The sequence below is a fragment of the Muntiacus reevesi genome, chromosome 1 (genome assembly GCF_963930625.1).
Source record: "Muntiacus reevesi chromosome 1, mMunRee1.1, whole genome shotgun sequence".
Classification (NCBI taxonomy): domain Eukaryota; kingdom Metazoa; phylum Chordata; class Mammalia; order Artiodactyla; family Cervidae; genus Muntiacus; species Muntiacus reevesi.
In genome coordinates, this window is record NC_089249.1 from 231,169,925 (window position 1) to 231,187,719 (window position 17,795).

Genomic DNA, 17,795 nt, shown 5'->3' on the forward strand with positions numbered 1-17,795 from the left:
TTACAGGTCAGACAAGGGATGAGGTGCCAATGCTTGATAGGTTCAGGTCAGTGCTCCTGAATTGAGTGGAGTGTCTAAGACAGATTTATCCCCAAAGGACGCCTTGAGGCTTCTGGGTCTGTGACTGTATGTGCAGCAGAACTCACAGGCTCACCTACTTCTCTCTCCCTGTGGGGAAGGGTCCCTGCTTTGGCAAGCTGACTCCAGAGACCTCCCATCCCCAAAGATTCACTGAGGCCTGCTGAGTTGAGCCATGCAGTGTAGAAATATTTGCTTTAGGATGCAGGAGATGAGAAAAGCCTGGAGGGGCAGGGCAAGAAGGTGGGGCTGGGGGATGCCCTTTGTTGTCGCTATGGGCCTGAGGGCCCAGGTTTTTTAGGACCTACCACCTAGGAGCTTCGGGAACACTCCCAGCCTATCTGCTGCACTTAGAAGTGGGCAGTAGGATAATGTGGACTCCCTTGGGAGGATAGGTGAGAAATAGCTAAGTCCATTGTCGGACATGAGTAGATGCTTCACAAGGGTTTCTTTCCTTTATCTTTCATCCTTGCCTCTCTTCCCTCTTAATGTCTAGTTGATTAGCCCTATAGGGCTTTCCTGCTGCCTTCACATCTTCAGTGTCTTCATAGCACTTCCCTGTCTTGTACTCCCAGAGGCTGTCCTGCCACACATGAAGCTCATGGAAGTCTCACAGAGGAAGAGTAAAAGATGGTGGGGTCCATCTCCACCTCCCCCCGCCCCATCCAGCATAACATCCCAGGAGGGAGTCCAGTGAAGCCAATTCTATATTTGTCAGACTGTAGAGTCACTCAGTCTGGGTGTTCATCCTAGCCTCTGCCACATTGGCTGTTGAGACCTGGACCATGTTATTTGATCTCTCTGTGCCTCTGTTTCCAAACTTGAGAAATGGTAATGAGAATAGTACTTACTTCATAGGGATACAGGGAGTACTGGACGCAATAATGCATTAGAACCCCTGGCTCAGGTAAGTGCCGAGAACTGTTAGGTAAAACAGACACCAAATCCAACTGGAAGGGACTTTAGACAGCAGGGCCCACCTCTCTATTTTAAAAAATTAATTTATTTAAGTCATTGACAGTAATAAGAACTAATAGCTAACAGTTATTGAATACTTACCATGGGCCAGCCACTGTGCCAAGTACTTCCCATACATTAACTTGTTTAAAAGTGTGGAAGTTCAAGTGGGGTGTCTCCTTCCCACCTCAGTCCCCTTCCACAGAGACAGCCACTATTACTGATACTCTGTGAGTCCTTACTGATGTCCTCTGTGCATGTACAGAGATTTAAATATCTTTTTACCCCTTCAACTTTACATAGAGGAAACTTGGACTCGGGGAAGAAACACAGCCATTTGTCCTAATAGTTCCTGTTCTGTGTGTGGAGGATTGCTCCTGTCCTGTGTGATTTTGAATCCTTGTTTCAACCCTGCAGTATGAACTGTATTATGTAGAATAAATGCTCCAAGGCTTAGTTTACCCCAGTGCATTAATTGAGGATTAAATTAGATAATCCATGAAGAGAGATTTATCAGTATTCCTGACACATCAGAACTATTCAGAAGATGATGGCTGTAGGGGAGGATCAAGGTTTTATGGGGACCTGAAGCTTGTACAATTTGAGAGCCATCTATATCAGAAATAATACAAAATTATGAATCCAGTATTAAAAATACTTGTTTAGAGAAAAGAGATACAACAATTTACATATTTCAAAAGCCACCATATACTTGCAGCACTGTAAGAATATGTAAGAGAACATTTTTGTCAATTAACTGCTGGGCACGCTCTGTTATACTTTCCATTCCTACATTTTCTGGCTTCATACTCATTGTGATCGCTTCTTCCTTTGATAACAATTTTATAAAGCAATTTTCTGGGAACTCCCCAGGAGTCCAGTAGTTAGGATTCCACACTCATACTGCCAGGGCCCCAGGTTTGATCTCTGGTTGGGGAACTAAGATCCTGTAGCCAAACATACAAACAACAAACAAACAACACTTCTAAAATAATTGTATGAAACAAGAATAAAAGATAATTCAGCCTTTTCTCTGGTGTGGTTGATCAAAATTTGCTTTTTGTTGTTATTTATTTTTTTAATTTTTATGGAAGTATAGTTGACTTACAATGTTGTATTAGTTTCAAGAGAACAACAAAGTGATTCAGTTATACATATATCTATATATCTGTTCTTTTAAAGATTCTTTTCCATTTTTGGTTATTATAAGATACTGAGTATAGTTGCCTATGCCATGCCATAGGTTCTTGTTTATTTTTTATATGGTAGGGTGTATATGTTAATTTGAAACTCCTAGTTTATCCCTACCTCTCCTTCCTCCCTTGGTTACCATAAGTTTGTCTTCTATGTCTGTGGGTCTATTTCTGTTTTGTAAGTCAGTTCATCTGTACCTTTTTAGTTTCCACATGCAGCTGATACTATATGATATTTTTCTTTCTCTTTCTGACTTACTTCACTTCATATAATAATCTCTAGGTCTATCCATGTTTGCAAATGGCATTATTTTATTTTTCATGGCTGAGTAGTATTCCATTGTGTATATATTGCACAACTTCTTTATTCATTCATCTGTTGATGGGCACTTAGGTTGCTTCCATGTCTTTCCAATTGTGAATAATGCTGCTATCAACACAGGGGTTGTCGTTTAGTTTAGTTGTGGAAAATGAGCAAATTCACACACACTGTTTGTAGTGCTCCTTGTTCGTGTCTCATAAACAGGAATTTTGGTGAATTCTATTTTATACAGTTCCCATCAAAAATGTAAAAGAAGCTCTGGTATGTTATAATTGTAAAGCTCTGGTATGTTATAATTGTAAGCATGGAGTGTGTTTCTGACAGAAGGGAACTTCCTGCAACTAGGGGAACCAAATCTTCCACTTAGGATTTTACAGGTCTAGGAATTAAAGCATTTTCCACAGGCTGGTGTCTGACGCTGTACATTTTAAGCCTTTCTCCTTTTTTCCTACCACACATGTCAATGTTGGGTGCTGCCAGACATGTTCCTGTGGCTTCAGGAAGAGGCTAGTGGGCCCTGTGTATAGGAGGACTCCTGGGAGTTGGGCCTGCACTAGATGTTAGCATTAATTCAGCATGCGTGGAGGTGACCGTGAACCACATAGCCCACTAGCCTCAAACTTTTTTTGACTCCTACTTGAAGAGTTCTTGGATGCCCCAGGCCAGTGGGACATCACCCAGCATGAGGGCGGGAGTGACAGAGGGAAACTGGGGTGAGGCGAAACAGTGCTCTTTCCCTTCGTGGCTTAGACTTGACTTTGGCAAAACTTAGAGAAACCCCAAATCATGTGAGCACGTTTCTTTCCAGGACCCCTCCTAGGGCTTTGGAAGGGGCTTCTGCAAGCCAGGACTCTGAAGCTTCAGGGCTTTGAGCTCTGCCAGCATCTGGTTAGCTGTTGTTCATGTTCTGGTTAAGAGAGGGTCTCTGGGAGTCATGCAGCTTGCTTGGGAGCTGTGTGATCTTGGCTTATTGATTCCTCCCTGAACTCCTTACTAAGGAGTAAGTGTGACACTCCTCCTAGTATTTACCTCTCTGGGGATGTGAACTCCATGAGGGCAGGCACTGGTCTGTTTATTGCCATGTCCACTGTGTCCAGGACACACAGTGCATACTCAAACCTCTGCTTTGTGGGTTTAATGAAAAGCAGGATGTTTGGGTGTTGAGCCTCAGTCTCTCAAAGGAAAGGAATCCAGGGCACAGTGAGCTTAAGTCCCTTTCCTGTACTACATGCTGCCTCTGGTCAGACCTAAGGGAGACCTTGGGTCTGTAGGCCTCCTTTCGTTCCTGCTGACCCTCCCATATGAGCTGAATAAGGGGAAGCTTAACTCAATTCCGAGAACCTGAGATGATCGTCTCCGTTATTCCTCGTGTTATGGACATGAGCCAGGGTCCCTGGATCTCGTATCTGGAATTCGCTGTGACCGATGGAGCCCACTGTTCAGAGACTCACCCACCTTCTCCCCTTCCCTGACCTGACTTGGGTCCTGGGGAATGTTGAGAGGCAAGGAGAGAGTTGGGAGAACCAAGGTGAATAGTTTTGAGCCATGAAATAGTCTGAAAAATCAAGTCTGGAAGATGAATGGCTCTAGAGGGTTTAGCAGGGACTGCCCTCGGAATTACTGACATTACTGCCTGAGAACACCAGGAGCCTCCTCCTTTGTAGCTCCCCTGGATTCTGAGAGGTCCTTGAGCACAGCTGGAAGTCACTGTGCTACGGAACCACGGAGATGAGGCTGGAGGGGCCACCAGTGAGTGGTCACCTTGTCACTGACAGGAGCTATGATCTAAAGAGCCAGGTGGCTGCAGGTGGGCACTCACCCAGCTGTGCAAAGCAGGAGACAAGACTCCAGTCCCAACCCTGCAGATGGAACACATCTCTTTGCCCTACTTATGCTCTGTTTGGCATAGATTTCTAGACAAGCCCTTCACAAGCTTCCATCTCTGTTTTATGACAAGCTGCCCCATGGGGAGTGCCCGTGCTGGAATGCTTCCCTTTTGATGGAGAACTCAGGGAAAAAATGGGGGTACTCACCTCCCCCCCACCCCCACCCCCACCAACCCAGTACCGTTAATAAGACAACTGGGATGTTGGAGCCTCTGCTTCCAGCCCAATTCTATTCTCCCTCCAGCCCTGGGATAGTATTTGTATGCAAATGTTGGCTCTGATCTCCACCCAGGAAAACACCAGCTGAGACTGAAACTCTTTTTGCTTGTAATAGAGAGCAGAGCATGGGGCCTCACGTGGGCCCCCTTGAGCTTCTCTGGATGATGCTGGGGAACATTTTATTTGTGTTTTCCGTACTTATCCCAGGGCTGTGTCCTGGCAAATGAGGGTCTGTCAGAGCCGAGAAAACATCTGATTCCTTTTAGAAAAGACAAAGGGATTAGGTGTCCCAGGGACTTTGACAAATGCCTAGCTGGTGGTTTTGATCGAGCTTTCATTTAGGGAAGGTTGATTGCAGAAGCGGGAATGCCAAAGACCCAGGCAGCCAGTGTTGAGAAGATTCCTAGACACGGGCACGCATACACCATTCGTTGGCAGGGATGTAAAGTAGTGCAGTCTTTTGGAGGGAAATTTGGCACCATGTTTCAAATAAAATGAGAATGACTTTTGATGCAGACATTCCACGCCTTGGAACCTACCCTAGAGTGTGCCTGCCTGTGTATACAAAGACCCGTGTTCACAAATTCCCACTTCTGCAAAAGTAGGAAATCACCTGTTTCTCTCAGCAGGGGGCCAGCTCGATAATTCATGGTTTATCCAGATGATGGAATACAATTGTCCATTAAAAAAGAAAAAGCAGAGTAAATCATAGCAATGGCCAATGTGTAGAGAACTTACTCCATCCACTATTCTAAGTGCTTTATATATTTTATAATATTTGCATATTTACGATGTTAACTCATTTAACCTTCACAACAATCCTCTGGTTACTTTCATCAGAATATTTTTATAGATGAGAAAAGAGATGTTAAGTAACTTGTCCACAGTCATATAGCTTGTAAGTTAGGGAGCTGGGCTTCAGGTCTGCTGGCCCTAGGTTCTATAACTACTTCATAAACCCCTGCATGTCTAGGTATGGAAAGATACATTTGATTTATTAATAAGTGAAAAATTCAAGTAGCAGTGATATAGAGTGTGATTTTTATTGACGTAGAAAAAATAGTGTGTGTGTATTTGCCCATGTGAATGGTCCCACATATTTGTAAAGGTAAAGTAAAGGTCTGAAAGAACATATCCAATCGTCAGTTCCCTTCAGGGAGATGTTAGATGTAGTAAGTAAAGAGGATTTTTTTGTTTATAGATATAGTTTTTTTTTAAAGTTTTTTTAAGTTGAGGTATAGTTGATATACAATATTAAATGTTTCAGGTATACTACATAGTGATTCACAATTTTTAAAGGTTACACTCCATTTATAGTTATTATAAAACATTGGCTATATTTCCTGTGCAGTACAACATGTCCCTGTAGCTTATTTATATTATGCATAGTTAACTGGGTACAGTTTTATATTTTCTTGAACAAGTACTTTTGGAATTTTAGAAAAGTAAGTTTGACCACATCATCAAGATAATCATAATAAAATAATAATCATTTAGTTTCTATTTCTCAATAACTTTCTTATTTTAATTGAGAAAGGAGAGGCTTCCTATAAACACAGGCTCAGAGTAAGCCTTGTGATTAACTCCAAAGTGAAAGACAGTAGAGCGAAGCCTAACAGACAGACTTTGCCATAAATTAGATAAAGATAGTCCAACGGATTGCTCTTCTGATTGACTAAAGGCTTTCTGAGATGATAATTCTTTTTTTCATTACTTTAGAAGTCTCACCTCCTCCTGGAAGCCTTGGCCCAGACAGTGGAAAAGAAATGGTAATTCTGTTGGCATACTGCCCTTCTCCACTCCATCTTGACTCCCCCACCCCACTGCATTTAATGAGTTCACTTAGTGCATTATTGCATCTTATGTAAACACTCCAGGTACTTGGACTTTGTTTAATCACTGTCCCTTCAGAGTTATCCTGTAAAAATGGACTCGTGATGCATTATATTTTTAGGTGCTTTACAGCTTGCAAATCCTACCCTCATCCATGATGTCAGTGAACTGGGGCTGGTGCCTTGTCACTTCAAAGCCCTGTGTACAACTTTTTCAGAGTTAACCAAGCAGAGGCCTAGAAGAGGGGCTGATGAGGAAAATGAGGGCTATCAAAATTTTAATCCCCATTTAAAAATCCGCAGTATTTAAATATTGATTTGTGAAATGTGACCCAACAGAGAGAATATAGAAAAATACCTCTACTTACTGGGTGAGGTCAAGAAGCATCCTGTGTTTCCATGTGCTTTCTTATTTTAATTCTCAAAGCAAATGTAGGAATAATTTTTTTATCTCCCATTATTTCCATAAGGAAGCTGAAGCCCAGGGAGTTAACATCAAGTCCTCAGAGTTAATACACGTGGACATTGGGCAATGGATTTCTCACCCAGGCCTGTCTGTCTGCAAAATCTGAGTTGCTGAGCCTCTCAACAGAGGAATAATAGAGAAAAAAAAGTATCACTCAGATACCACCTCCCTAACACACTGTTGGCAATTTAGGTTTATTTCCTTTGTTTATCTACCTAAACAAAACTAAATTAGAAAAACACCGATTTGGTAATCAGAAGTAATCATATCAAATGTTTATATCCTGTTTTCTTTCTTTCACTATTGTCCTTGTCTTTGTGATGTCATTTTTAAATGATTGCATACTTCTTCCAACTCAGTAGTTAAAAAAACCAATAACCCAGGACTTTCCAGGTAGTCCAGAGATTAAGACTGCTCTTCCACTGCAGGGGGTATAGGATCATCCCTGGTTGGGGAACTAAGACCCCACATGCCAAGGGGTATGGCCTAAAGAAAAACCCCTAATAACCTGATTAAAAGATGGTTTAAGAATTTGAATAGACACTTCTCCAAAGAGGGCATAGAAATGGCCAACTGATATGTGAAAAAAATGATCCGCATTACCATTCATCAGGGAAATGCAAATCAAATCACAGTGAGATGTCACTCATGGTCAGGATGCCTATTATCCAGAAACAAAACACCCACTGAGTGCCTCAAAAAAACTTGAGTGAAAATGATATTGGAAAACATTAAGGCTGTGCTTTTGAGCCATGGGTCTCAGCCACTCCAATCATTGACACCTGAATCCTAAGGACAGTAGAAGTGAACCTTCTTTCCTTGTGGCCAATTGCTTTTCAACTCTGGAGCGTTTATTCTACTCTGTAAAGGAAAGCCATGTACTGATTAGGGCTGTTTGTCAGTTGCTTGCTTCTTCTGAAATGTCATCGCTACTCTCTGATGAATCATTCAGATTTCCTTGGGAAAGAATAAATAGCTATAAACACTTTAAAACAAAGCAAACAGAAGAAAAGTATTGGCGAGGATGTGGAGAAATTGGAACTCTTGGACACTGTTGGTGGGAATGCAAAATGGTGCAGCTGCTATGGAGAGAGTAGTATGGAGCAAAAAATTCAAAATAGAACTACCATGTGATCCAGCAACCTCACTTGTGGGAATTACTAAAAGACTTGAAATTAGCATCTTGGAGCCCTATCAGTACTCCTATGTTCACATTATTCACAGTAGCCAAGATGTGGAACCAAGTTACATGTACATCAGTAGATGAATGGATAAACTGTGGTGTATGCACAAAATGGAATACTATTCAGTTTTTAAAAGGGATGAAATTCTGCAATATGTGACAACATGGGTGAAGCTTGAGAACATAGCTCTAAATGAAATAAGCCAACTACAGAAAGACAAATAGTACATGATTCCACTTAGCATGAGGTTTCTATAGTAGTCAAATTCATAGAATCGAAGAGTGGAACAGTGGTTGAGGGGCTTCGGGGAGGAGGAAGGGGAGGGTTACTAATCAGTGGGCATAAAATTTCAGTCAAACATGATGAGTAGGGGCTTCCCTGGTGGCTCAGCGTGCAGTGAAGGAGACCTGGGTTTGATCCCTGGGTTGGGAAGATCCCCTGGAAGAGGGCATGGCATCCCACTCTAGTATTCCTGCCTGGAAAATTCCATGGATAGAGAAGCATGGCAGGCTACAGTCCATAAAGTTTCAGAGTCGAACACGACTGGAGCAACTGAGCACACACATGATGAGTAAGCTCTAGAGACCTGCTGTACTCTAGAGACCTAGCCCTGTGTCTAGAGTGAGTTATAATGTACTATATGTTTAAAATTTTAAGAGGGTAGATCTCATTTTGTGTTCTTGCTACAATAAAATTAAAAAATCAAACAAAAAACAACTCATTACTTACCATTCTAGGAGAGTGATGTTCTTTGGAGAGATACCTAGACATGGAATCAGTAGGTCTACAACTGTGAGTATTTTTTTAATTGTAATTTAAAAAATTGTGCTATAATTGACATATAACATGTAATATAAGGTGTACAAAATATTTTTGTGGTTTTGAATACACATTGCTAAATTACTTTTCAAAAGGGCTGTATTAATTTGCACTTTAACAACTTCAGTATCATTTTCATCACATTTTTTCAGGCATTAGTTATTGTTAAAAAATGAAAAACACACCTACTGACTTGTTTGCTTAATATATACCAAACTGTTCACAGTGGTGAGTTTGGAGTGTGGACTGGGGCTGGTGGTGGTGGTGGGAATGGTGAAGGGGTTGTCCCCTTTCCACTTTAGGTAATATGATGCTATTACAAATATTTTACTGTAGGCATATATTACGCGTATCAGTTCAGTTCGGTTGCTCAGTTGTGTCCGACTCTTTGCGACCCCATGAACCGCAGCTGGCCAGGCCCCCCTGTCCATCACCAACTCCCGGAGTTTACCTAAACTCATGTCCTTTGAGTTGGTGATGCCATCTAACCATCTCATCTTCTGTTGTCCCCTTCTCCTCCTGCATTCAATCCTTCCCAACATTAGGGTCTTTTCAAATGAGTCAGCTCTTCGCATCAGGTGGCCAAAATATTGGAGTTTTAGCTTCAACATCAGTCCTTCCAATGAACACCCAGGACTGATTTCCTTTAGGATGTACTGGTTGGATATATATTTTAAATTCTTGAAATAACTTTTCTTACAGACAGTTGCAAAAATAATACAAAGAATTTCCTTTGTAATATATTTTTTGTATAAAAGATTTATTTACTTTTTAATCCATTTATGACTGTCATGGGCCTTTACTTCTGTGGACAGGCCTTCTCCAATTGCGGTGGGCAGGGGCTACTCTAATTGCGATGTGTGGGCTTCTCATTGCAGTGGTTTCTCTTGTGGAGCACAGGCTCCAGGTGTGCGAGCTTCAGTCGTTAGCAGCACGTGGGCTCAGCAGTTGCAGCTCGCAGGCTTTAGAGCACTGATTCAGTCTCGAGCGCTGCCTCGGTCTAGAGCACTGTCAGTCTAGAGCACCACCTTGGTCTAGAGCGCCGCAGCAGTAGTTGTGGTGCATGGCTTAGTTGCTCCGAGGCACGTGGGATCTTACCACTCCAGGGATTGAACCTGTGTCTCCTACATTGGCAGATGGATTCTTTATCACTGAGACACCAGGAAAACGTTGTAATATGTTTTGTTTTTTGTGTGTGATATGTTTTTAAAAGATAACATAATTGAAAGAAATGTGCCCCAAATGTCAGATGTAAGAACTTACACCACCAAGGCTCTGTTAGAGTTTCTTATTAGGTAGACTGGAACCTAACATAAGAGCAACTTGGGGAAATTCTCATTAAAATGCAGACTTGTAGGCCTGAGCAGGATCAATGAAATCAGAATGTTTGGGGAGGAGCCTGAAAATATGCCTTTTAAACACTTACCATCTTCTGTAATTCTGGGGCCCTTCAAAGGCTGAGAACTATTGTAGAAAAGGTTCCTCCTCTTGATATTATTTCTTCCAGCAATATTGTGGCTTCCTCACTTGGAAAGCCCTCCAAAGTGCAGGGATTGAGAAAAGTTAGTGAAATCTGAGCATCCTTTTTGCAACTTTTCACACTTTGTGCTGCTACTGCTTAGCTGCAGCCAAGCTGTAATTTGTTTCCTCAAAAACTTGCTGTCTCCCTCCAACTAGAGAAGGCCGTTCCCGGGGAGGTCTGGTCCAGAAAGCCATGTGGTGTGGATGCTGGTGCTCCTCCTTCCCCCCAGTCCTCTTATCCTGACTGTTCCCGGGTGTGGGGACTGGAGGCCTGCCCTCTCCTGGCTCCCTTGCAGATGCAGCCAGGAGGCCCTGAAATGGGGAGGGAGCCTATATTCCAACTCCAGGCCTTTTTGCTGTTTCTTTTGTCTAATGCTGATGCTTTTCCATGCACACTGTTTTTCCTTTGGCCGCTGTGGGCATGTCTTTTCCCTGTGTGTGTTACATGTGTGTTACATGTGTGCTAGATTGCCAGGGCATCTTCACGAGGGCCACCTCTACTCAGTCCCTCACCTGCCCCCACCTTCTGCACCACCTGCCTCCACTGTCCACCTTCCTCACTGCCCCCAGAGCTGTTCTTTCTAGCTCGTGGATCAGACCATGTCACCAAATAACTTAGCTTGGGGACTGAACGACTATTGAAAAGGAATAGTTAGAAATGTGGCCAGAAGGATAGCAGAAAGCCAAACTGTGGAGAATTTAAGATGAAAGAATTGATATTGCCTTGTATGTTATTTAGTGTAAGCTTATTGTTTTCCATATTAAAAAAGTAGTACGACCCATCAGATGTTATATGCCTCTATGAGCTTCGAAATGGAAAGAAAAACTTAAGGAAAAATGTACTAATAGTTAATACAATTTGGAAAATAAAGTAGAAAGTAGAGGGACAGAAAAAAAAAAAAAAAGAAAGTAGAGGGACAGTAAGTTGCTAGCTGTTTCTCTAGCCAGGTCAAGCTACTGTCTGCTTTTGGGTGTGGTACAGCAGGCAGTGTAAGGGCATGAATTGGACACATCTTGTTCAGATCCCTTCTCCCCACCCCACCCCCACTGTTAACGGTGGGTATCCATTGGGCAGCTTCATTATCCTCTTGTAGCTCTGGTTAGGTGACGGTTAAAAATCGCTCCTAACTGGTAGGCTTGCCGTGAAGGTTAAATGAGACAAGAAGGTAAAGCAGTTAGAGTGCTTGGTAAGTGTTAGTTCTTTTTCATCTTATTCATTTCTTTTCAGTCCTTTCACTGTAAGTAGTGTTTTTGTTTTCAAATATTTGTGATCACACTGTCTATATATTTATTTTCTGTGTGTTTTGCTTAACATGGTAGCCCAAGCATTTTCTATGCTATATTCAGCTCTTCATAAACATACATTTTAGTGGTTGCATAACAGCCAGTTGAATGGATGGATCAGATACATCATAGCTTAGTTAACTATTTCGTTATTGTTAGCCATGGGCATTATTCCAGGTTCATCGTTTGAGATAACTCTATGTATGAACACTTTTATGTGTAAAATGTCACCCTCCTACTCCCAGTCACTGCCAGTTACAACCATTTCCTTAGGGAAAATTCTTAGAAGGGAGATTATAAAGTCAGAGGGCATGAACATTTATTAAGGTTTGTGACCTATCCTGCCAAACTGGTTCCTGTAAAGTTGGCCTCCGCTTTTATCTTCAAGGCAATGGATGAGAGTCAGGCTGAGGGGCCTGGATTTTGTTATGAAGGGCAGCTATTGAGAGTGTCAGTCAGTTTTGGAGTTTTAATGGATGCATCTGGCAGTCACTGGGTGTGTGGATAGGGGTATGGCCAATGTTAGTGGGTGATGTGGTGAGACTCTGCATCAGGGCAGTAGTGTCCTGAGCTGATATGAACCTGGCCTTCACCTCATAGCAGCTGGTACTCTCATCTATAGGAGAATCTGTGGTCACAGTCTCACAATCCCACTTTCTTTTTCATAGGTTCCATACAATTTTTAAAAATTTATTTATTTTTCTTAAAAAATGAAGTATAGTTGATGTATAATATTAAATAGGTTAAAGATGTACAGTATAGTGATTCACAATTTTTAAAGGATATACTCCATTTATAGTTATTATAAAATATCAGCTCTATTTTCATCTTGTACAGTATATCCATATAGCTGACTTTATACATAATCGTTTGTACCTCTTAGCCCCCTACGTGTATATTGGCCCTCCTCTTTTTCCTCTTGCCACTGGCAACCACTACTTTATTCTCTCTATGAGCCTGCTTCTTTTCTATTATATTCACTAGTTTGTTGTACATTTTGGATTCCATATATAAGTGATAATATACAATATTTGTCTTACTCTGACTTATTTCACTTAGCATAATAGCTTCTGAGTCCATCCATGATGCCACAAATGGTGAAATTCTATTCCTTTTTAAGGCTGAGTAATATTCCATTGTGTGTGTATATATATATATGTGTGTGTGTGTGTGTGTGTGTGTGTGTGTATACATCCATATATATATATATCTTATATATCTATTGATGAACACAAGTTGTTTCCATATCTTGGCAATAATAAATAATGCTGCTATTGGGGTTCCTGTATATTTTCTAATTTGTGATTTTGTATTTTTCAGATTTATACCCAGGAGTGGAATTGCTAGGTCATAAGTTAGATAGTTCTAGGGTTTCCCAGATGATGCTAGTGGTAAAGAACCTGCCTCCCAAAGCAGGAGACAGAGACTGTGAGTTTGATCCCTGGGTTGGGAAGATCCCTGGAGCAGGGCATGGCAACTCACTTAGGTATTCTTGCCTGGAGAATCCCATGGAAGAGGAACTTGGGGGGCTATAGTCCATGGGGTTGCAGAGTCAGACATGACCGAAGTGACTTAACACACACATGCACACGCATGGTAGTTCTATTTTTAATTTTTTGAGAAACCGTGTTCCACAGTGGCTGCACCAATTTACATTCCCACCAACAGTGTATGAAGGTTCCCTTTTCTCTCATGATCCTGCTTCCTTAGTGTTTTGCTCCATGTGTGTGAGTTTATGTCTTTTCAGTCTCACATAAGTAGCTTCATGTTGTTTCTCTCGCCTGTGGTCAAAATGACAAGGCCTCTTTATCTTTACAGATCACAGATCAATATAGTGAATTAGTCTGTGAGCCCTGGTGTCATTGCCTGTACTGGGCTGCCAACCCTACCACTTATTATATGTGATTCTGGGCCTCAGTTTTCCAGTCTGGAAACAGTACCAACCTCATAGATTAATCAAAACAAAGTACTGTATATACAGCAAAGTGCTGCAGGTTTGATATTATTCTTAACCTATTTTCCTCTTTCTAAGTTAAAGGCTTTGGTAGGAGGAGACAAATTCAGCCTCTGGATTCACCACTTTCCTTCCTTCTAAAACACAGCAAGGGCATCAGGATTAGGGAGCAATACCAGGAAGTCCGCTTTTCCAAAATATGTGCCCACATGAAACTGGGAGGAAGGGAGGGGAGGAGGTTGGGGAGTGATAAATAACCCACCATCCTGGGATGCATAACTTTCAGTGCTAAAACCTGGACAAGCCCCCAGCAACCCGAGTGGCTGGTCACCCTAACTAGCATGATGGTACTCGGTGACAGCATCGGGTAAAATTGCCCTAGCATGACAGAACCGGAATCTGGAATATTTGAGAAGGGTTTCTATTCCTTTAATGGTTGCCTGCGTGCTAAGTGGCTTCAGTCGAGTTCGATTCTTTGTGACCCTGTGGACTGTAGCCTGCCAAGCTCCTCTGTCCATGGGGTTCTCCAGGCAGGAATACTGAAGCGGGTTGCCATGTCCTCCGCCAGGGGATCTTCCCCATCCAGGGATCGAACCCGTGCCTGCTGTGGCTCCTGCACTGCAGCCTGATTCTTTACCTCTGAGCCACTGGGGAGGCCACATTCCTTTAATTGCTGGGCAAACCCATTTGGAAATTCGTTTTACCTGAACTTAAACGGGCTGCCACTAACCGAGGTCCACCTGTGGTGGGAGGTGGGGTGGGAGAGAGAACTGCTTCTGGGAGACCGGGGCAGGCCCATTTAGTAGTTCCCAGATTCCAAGCGTGAGAGGGGGATGAGTGTCCTGCCGTGAGGGCTGTGTGGAATCCGCGTTTTCCAGTTCTGGCCGGTTTTCTGCTCTCGTGAAGCCTTCTTTCTTGGCGGGGGAAAAGGGGTCAGTAGCCCGTAGTGGATGACTGAGGGTTGGTTCCCGTTTCCACCAAGGTACCTTCCGATTTTCTGGGTCTCTGTGTGAACAGTACCCGCAAGACAGAGTGAGCCGAGGGGAGAGTGGGCGCGCCTAGGCTGCAGGTCAGTGCAGGGGGTGGTCAGTAGTTGCTATTTCCTCTTCCAGCCCTTTCAAAGCATTTTTAAATCGCATTAGCTTTTTGACAAACACTTGAAGGTTTGCTCTCCTCTTGAGAGGCTGAAAGGGCTGAGGAAGAACCTTCATCTGTTTACTTTTTTCCTTTATGTGGAAACCTACTTGGGCCGGTTCTACAACCAGCTCCCCTCCCCGCCTTCCAAGCTAGCCGCTGGAACTCACCAGCCACTAGGGCGTGGGCCTCCCTGCCTGGCTTTCCGTCCTAATGAACTCTCCTGCCTCCCAGGCTTGCTGCTCTGAGCAGTAGAGTGCAATAGGGCTCAGGCAGCTCACTCTGCTCCTCGCTGGCCTTCTAAATTTGTGGGGAGCGGAGAAGTGAGCTGAGAGGGGCTGGCCTGTGGAATCCATCACCCTCTTGCAGGGCAGCCCACAGAAATGGTGTCTTTGGCGGGGGCGGGGCATAGGGGGGCAGAGAAAGTCAGGAAGATGGGGAGAAAGAAAGATGGGGACAAAGTTGGGCTTGGTTTTGTTTTGTTTTTTAATTTGTTTTATTTTTATTTTATTATTGGAGTATAATTGCCCTGGGTCAAAAAGATCCCCTGGAGGAGGGCATGGCAACCCACACCAGTATTCTTGCATGGAAAAATCCCATGGACAGAGGAGCCTATGGCAGCTACACTCCATAGGGTCTCAAAGAGTCAGACAAGACTGAAGCAACTTAGCAGGCGCACATGATTGCTTTACAATGTTGTGTTAGTTTCTGCTGTACAGTGAAGTGAGTCAGCTGTAAGTACACATAGATGGATTCCCTCTGGCGCCTCCCTCCCACATCCCCCCATCCCACTCCTCTAGGTCATCACGGAGCACTGAGCTGAGCTCCCTGTGCTACACAGCAGCTTCCCACTAGCTAGCTATCTTATACACCATAGTATGTATTTGTCAATCCAACTCTCCCAGTTTGTTCCACCCTCCCCTTCCACTCCTGTGTCTGCATGTTCATTCTTTGGGCTTGGTTTTAGAGAGCAGACAGCTGGTCCTAAGAGGGCTTCTCTTCCTCGCCCCCTTAAAAAAAATTTTCTTTTGACTGTGTTGTGTGGCATGTGGGGTAGAGCAAGGAGAGAATAATGGGGTTGGTTTTTATGAGCAAGGCCCGTCTAGGGGGGTGATTTTAAGGCAGAAATTTATATCATGTGAAGAAGCCAGAATTTCAGACACCCCAGAAGAATGTGCTCTGGTTAGCGGCAACAGCAAGTGCAAAGTCCCTGGGGCATATTGAGGAACAGCAGGGAGGAGGTAGCACGCCAGGGTAGAGCACACAGGGTCTTGTTGGTTGTGATAAGAAGGGGTGAGAGGGCAGGAAGGAAGGATAATTTGGAGCATGTGCAAGGTGCATGAGGGAATGTGGGTCAGGGAGGGCAGAAAGGAGTGTTTCTGAAATCCTAGATGTACGATGTGGGAAAAACATAGGGGGCTGTGGGGCCAGAGTAGAGGAAGCTGGAGGGCAAGAGCGGGAGGGGGAGATCAAGCAGATCCTTTGCCATCTCAGTCAGGGTTTCTCAGTCATGTAAACGAGTGCTCTGCCCTTGCATAAAAATTGAGCAATTCAGGGAGGAAGGCCTCTTCCCTTAATTTGAAGGAGAACTACAGAAGCTGGGAAGAAGGGTTGGTGGAACTGGCCTAGCCCAGTCGGCTCCCCTTCCTATAAATAGCGCTCTCGCCGTCTTGGAAAGGCATTGGTAGGATTGTAGCAGCCACTGGGGAACCTCCTTCCTGTTGGAATGCGCTGGCCTTGGCTGCGCATGTATATCTGCGCCTGTGTAGTCCCTGGAAGCAGGATATGAGGGCGCAGGAGAGGTGGAGACCAGCGAGCCCACTCATTTTACCCTCCCGGGCGGCCCACTCCAGTATTCTTCTTGCCTGGAGAATCCCATGAACAGAGGAGCCTGGCGGGCTACAGTTTGTGGGGTTGCAAAGAGTCGGACACAACTGAGCAACTGAGCATGTGGCCCACTTCCTCTGGGGGTCCTGGCTTCCCTTTGGCAGGTCATCAGCTAAGAAATCTGCAGAAGTCATTGGGTAGGCTTAGAGCAAATCTTTTGTGCCAGAGGGGTTGGTGGTGCGGTGTGGAGGGGTTGGGGCTCCTTGGCTGAACCAGGATGCACTTCACTAGTGGTGAGCCCTGCTGAGCACCTGAGGTTTTTGGGAGAGAGAGGGAAATGGGATTGGGTGGCCAGGGTAATTCAGCCATGTGTGAGTTAAAAAACAGATGAAAACCCACAGAGTAACCAGACATTCTTCTCTTTGCTTGCAAGATCCTGCCTAATATTGCAAGAGGAAGGAGTATTTTTCTTGCTTTTTAGACATTACATCCTGTGAGGGGAAGATTTGGAACAGATGGGGGCCAGGGGACCCCATTGTATTTGCTTGTTTCCCCCTCCCTTCCTCCCACAACCAGAAGTGTTTCTTTTTTTTTACCTAGTGAAGTTGACTCAGGAAAAAAAAATTTTAAGTCCTATAAAGTAGGAAAGTGAGATATAAAGGGTCAGGAAGAAAAATCCACAAAATTCCAGGAAGAATTTACTTTACCTTGTAAAGCCTTCTTCTGTGTCTAAAGACAGATAATTACCTCAAAATTTCATTTTAGGTTTAATGGCTGCTCCACTGATATCTGCATTAATGAGGGGGAAAAGAAAAAGGATCCCTCACTGATGGAGAAAGAGTCCCCCTGGGTAGTGAAAGGTAAGGCATGTTTGTGAAATCCCACACAGTGTGAGAACAACAAAGTGGGTAATGTCTTATGGGAGCTGTTTAAGTATTTGCATGACTTTCACCACCACTTGTGTTCTGCAGGCTGGGTTGCCTGAGAGCAGCCCATAGGAGAGGTGATGTAAAGTGGGCCGTGATGTATTTGATTGGCTGCCAGGGGAGGGTCCCCAGTAGAGTGATGTCTCTGGCATGGCTGCAGGCAGCTGGACAGCTGGTAGGATGTTAGCCCCCA

The 17,795-nt window shown here is 43.7% G+C and overlaps 1 long non-coding RNA gene across 1 annotated transcript in view; it reads left to right on the plus strand.

The window, feature by feature from the left end:
- LOC136168305 (uncharacterized) overlaps positions 1-17,795 on the plus strand; it is a 100,004-nt gene that overhangs the window by 43,071 nt on the left and 39,138 nt on the right. The window contains exon 3 of the long non-coding RNA XR_010663295.1: positions 17,442-17,536. This is a non-coding gene — a long non-coding RNA (uncharacterized lncRNA). The remainder of the gene's footprint in view (positions 1-17,441; positions 17,537-17,795) is intronic.